The sequence below is a fragment of the Pongo abelii genome, chromosome 15 (assembly GCF_028885655.2).
Source record: "Pongo abelii isolate AG06213 chromosome 15, NHGRI_mPonAbe1-v2.0_pri, whole genome shotgun sequence".
Classification (NCBI taxonomy): Eukaryota; Metazoa; Chordata; class Mammalia; order Primates; family Hominidae; genus Pongo; species Pongo abelii.
The window spans coordinates 60,723,467-60,728,584 of NC_072000.2; the positions used below are offsets into that span (position 1 = coordinate 60,723,467).

At 38.0% G+C, this 5,118-nt stretch overlaps 1 pseudogene; it reads right to left on the reverse strand.

Annotated features, from left to right (window-relative positions):
- Positions 1–4,548: 4,548 nt before the first annotated feature.
- Positions 4,549–4,868, reverse strand: LOC112128778 (large ribosomal subunit protein eL42-like; annotated as a pseudogene).
- Between the last annotated feature and the right edge of the window lie 250 nt (positions 4,869–5,118).

Sequence of the window (5,118 nt, forward strand, 5' to 3'; positions counted from 1 at the left end):
GGAAAAAAAGGTCCTATTAAAAAGTGGGCAAATGAAATGAATAGATAGTTCTCAATAGAAGACATACAAATGGCCAACAGGCATGTGAGGTATATTTTTTGAATGCTCAATATTACTAATCCTCAAAGAAATGCAAATCTAAACCACAATGAGATATCACCTTAACCCCATCAGAATAGCTACTACTAAAAAGACAAAAATTAACAGATATTGGTGAGGATGTGGAGAAAAGGGAACTCTTACACATGGTTGGTGGGAATGTAAACTAGTACAGCCACTATGGAAGACTGTATGGAGATTTCTCACAAAACTAAAAATAAAATTACCATTTGATTCAGCAATCCCACTACTGGGCATCTACCCAAAGAAAATGAAATTAATATATCAAAGGGATACCTGCACTCACATATTTATTGCGACACTATTCACAATAGCAAAGCAATAGCAAAGATATGGAATCAGCAGATGAATGGGTAAAAAAATGTGTTTTATATACACAATGGAATACTATTCTGCCATAAAAATAATGAAATCCTGTCATTTGCAGCAAGATGGATGGAGCTGGAGGCCATTATCTTAAGTGAAATAAGCCGGGCACAAAAAGACAAATATTGCATGTTCTCACTTATATGAGGGAACTAGAAAATTTGATCATATGAAGGAAGGAAGTGGAAAAATAGCTAACACAGACTAGGAAGGATGAATGGGGTGAGGGAGGAGGAAGAAGAGAACTGGGTCAAAGGGTACAAACATACAGTAGTAAAACAGAAGGAATAAATTCAATGTTTGATAGCAGAGTAGGGTGACTATACTTAACAAAAATGCACTGTACTTAGACACCCTGAAAACCCTGACTTGATCATTATGCATTATATACACGGAACAAAATTTCTCATGTGCCCCATAAATTTGTATGAATAACTAGAAAACAAAGCATTGTGACCTTAGGCAAGTGACAATTTCAATGAGCCTGTTTTCTCTTCTTTAAAATAGAAATAGTGAAATCTACCCCACAATACTACTGTTAGCATTAAATTAGATAATATAATAGTGAGTGCTCAATAAGTGTTGGCCTTGACCATCCCTACTCACTGAGCCTCTCCTTCCTTAAGGGTGGCTTTGAGACACAAAGTGCTCTGGACTGGACATGAAGAAAGTTGGATGCTGGTCCCGATTTTCTTTCTTCACATAGCATGAGGACTATGATTTCTGTTCTACATGGTCTTTAGGACTAATGTGATATCAAAGAGATAGGGCAGATGGAAGTGACTTAAAAATGGGTAAGGTAAACATAGGGACCTTTATTTTATTTTTACTTAGCTGATATTTCAAGTGCATTTGCTGTGGGTCAGGCACTGTGCTAGGCAGAGTGGATACGGTAGCGTAAAAACTAACCACAACCCATCATCTGCCACATCGCGACTGTAAGGAGGCTAGGGCTAGTGTCTCCATTTATTCATGGGGTTGGAGGATGTTTTCAAGCCTTCTTTTTATGGATAGGCCCAGCTAGATTTCAGCTTGGCTTTTCAGGCCAACCAACTTCTAATCTGAAATAAGTTACCTGCTAGGTCTACTTTCTGGGTTGTGTGGGGTGAAGCCACCAGCAGGTGGTAATTCTGTTCTTGCAAAGCACTGAGTTTGCAAGAACTGTGCAACCTTCTATTCAGCAACCTTACCCAAATTCCTGAACTTCCCTGAGCCTCATTGCTACCCTGTAGAATGGGCACATTCCCTATGTGGGAATGTACTTTGGTAATAAACATGACAGTTGATACTCCATCTATTTCATTCCTTCACCATTGTGTAGTGGCAGAATTACCATCTGAAGAAACAGAGATGCTTCCAGAAGCTATTTTAAAACAGGAGGGTAATTTTGATACTGTGGATTATAAACAAGAAAACTGGATGAAACTAATTACTGCAGTAAAAAATTCATGATGGGCCAGGCGCAGTGGCTCACGCCTGTAATCCCAGCACTTTGGGAGGCCAAGGCAGGCGAATCACAAGGTTAGGAGTTCAAGACCAGCTTGGCCAACACGGTGAAACCCTGTCTCTACTAAAAATATAAAAATTAGCTGGGCGTGGTGGCAGATGCCTGTAATCACAGCTACTCAGGAGGCAGAGGTTGCAGTGAGCCGAGATCACGCCACTGCACTCCAGCACGGGTGAGGGTGCGAGACTTTCTCAAAAAAAAAAAAAAAATTATGATGGTTGTTTGGGTTGTTTTCTTTCCAATAGACTGTGGGCTTCTCTAGGGTAGGGACTTTGATAGGCCTGGCACATAGTAGGCATGCAAGCAGTGCTTATCTTGATGCATAGAAGTTTGTCAGTCAGTGAATAAAGAAAGCAATATTCTAAGCAAAGTGCAATGTTCTGGACCCAAAAAAATGGCACTGCGTGGTTAGGAAAAATGAGAAGTTAAAAAATGCAAAGGATATAGGCAAGAATTTGTGGAGCTAAGTTTAGGGTGAATGATACCATCTTGACAGTGAAGAGTCTTTTATGTCATAGTAAAGATTTTTTTTAACTAATAGACTTTATTTTTTTGAACAATTTTAGATTTATAGAAAAATTGGTCGGAAAATACAGTTTCCACCCTCTCTTACCCCCCTTCTCTTCCCCCCTAGTTTTCCCCATTAATATCTTGCATTAGTGTGATACATTAGTTACAACTGATGAATCAATATTGATACACTATTATTAACTAATATCTATAGTTTACATTAGGGTTCACTCTTTGTGTTGTTCAGTTTTACAGGTTTCGACAAATGCACAGTGTCATATACCCACAAGTGTGAATCACACAGAAACAACTTCACTGCCCTAAAAATCTCCTATTTTCTACCCATTAATCCTCCTCCATCTTCCCTGAAACCCTTGGCAACCATGGATCTTTCTACTGTCTATATTTTTGCTTTTTACAGAATGTCATATAGTTGGAATCGTATAGTATGTAGCCTTCTCAGAATTACTTTTTCTTTTTTAAAAAAAAAAAGATTTTATAGAGACAGAATCTCGCTTTGTCACCCAGGCTGGAGTACAGTGGGATGATCATAGCTCACTGCAGCCTTGAACTCCTGGGATCAAGAGATCCCCTCACCTCTGCCTCCTGAGTAGTTTGGACTATAGATGCTGGTTACCATGCCTGGCTAATATTTTTATTTTGTAGAAACAGGGCCTCGCTACATTGCCCAGGATGGTCTCAAACTCCTGGCCTCAAGTAATCTTCCCATTTCATCCTCCCAAAGTACTGGGATTACAGGTGTGAGTCACACTGTGCTTGGTCCAGACTGGCTTATTTTACTTGGCAATGAGCATGTAAGGCCCCTCCAAGTCTTTTCATGGCTTGATAGCTCACTTCTTATTACAGACTAATATTCCATTATATGGATGTACTTGAGTTTGTTTATCCATTTGCTTATTGAAGGATATCTTGGTTGTTTTCAAGTTTTTGACAATTGTAAATGTCAGGTTTTTGTGTGGGCATAAATTTTCAACTCATTTGTGTAAAACACCAAAAAGTGTGATTGCTGGGTCATAGGGTAAGACTATGTTTAGCTTTGTAAGAAACTGCCAAACTGTCTTCAATAGTGGCTATACCATTTTGTATTCCCACCAGCAATAAACGAGAGTTCCTGTTGCTCTATATCCTCACCAGGATTTGATGTTGTCAGTGTTTTGGTTTTTATCTATTCTAATAGATATGTAATGGTATCTCACTGTTGTTTTAATTTGCAATTCCCTAATGTTGAGCATCTTTTCATGTGCTTATTTGCCATCTCTATATCTTTTTTGCTGAGATATCAGTTCAGATCTTTCACCCATTTTAAAATTGGTTGTCTGTTTCCTTACTGTTAAATTTGAAGAGTTCCTTGTGTATTTTGGATACAAGTGCTTTATCAGTTAGGTGTTTTGCAAATATTATCTCCCAGTCTGTAGCTTGTCTCTTCATTCTCTTAACAGTGTCTTTTGCAGAGCAGAAGTTTTTAATTCTAATAAAGTTCAAATTTTTGAATTTTTTTCATGAATCATTTTTTGTGTGTGTTGTATCTAAAAAGTCATCACCCAATCCAATGTTGTCTAGATTTTCTCATATATTATCTCTAGAAGTTTAATAGCTTTGCATTTTACTTTAGGCCGATGATCCATTTTGAATTAATTTTGCAAAAGGTATAAGAATTACGCCTAGATTCCTTTTCTTTTTCCTTTCTTTGCATGGTCCAGTTGTTCCAGCACCATTTGTTGCAAAGAATGTCCTTTTTCCATTGAATTGCCATTACTCCTTTGTCAAAAATCAGTTGGCTATCCTTGTCTATTTCTGTGGGTCTATTCTGTTTCATTGATTTATTTGTCTATTCTTTCACCAATACCATACTGCCTCGATTACTGTAGTTTTATCGTTAAGTCTTGAAGCTGGCTAGCGTCAGACCTCTGACTTTTTCTTCAATGTTGTGTTTAGTCTTCCTGGTTTTATTTGCCTTTCAATATAAACTTTCTTTTTTTTAACTCAAGATTTTATTGTCTTCGTAATCAAACAAAAGATGATACTTAGAACTGGATCACTTCGCCCTCACTCTTCTTACCTCTTCCCCGTTCAAAATGCTTGCATCTCTTCATAGCCAGCGTTCTTTTAGATCTCAGTTGGGCTCAATGCACTCAAGCCTTAGCACAATCTTCTTTGTAGTTTTAGCCTTTTTCCAGAAAATCGGCTTAGTCTGCCCACCACAGCCACTCTCCTTCCTGTCGTAACGCCACTTTCCCTGGGCCTACAGAGAATCCTTGCCCTTCTTGTACTGTGTCACTTTGTGGGATTGGTGCTTGCCTCACTTCTTATAGAAAGTCCAGTGGGTTTTAGGAACATTCACCATGTTTGCGGGAGTGCTATCGGTAAGGAAAATATATATATATATATATATATATAAACTTTCCAATCAATTTGTTGATACTCACAAAATAACTTGCTGGGATTTTGATTAGCATTGCATTAAATCTATGGATCATGTTGGGAAGAACTGACATCTTAATAATATTTAGCCTTCCTATCCATGCGCATGGAATGTCTTTCGATTTATTTAGCTCTACACTGATTTCTTTCATAAGTTTTTTGGTTTTCCTAAC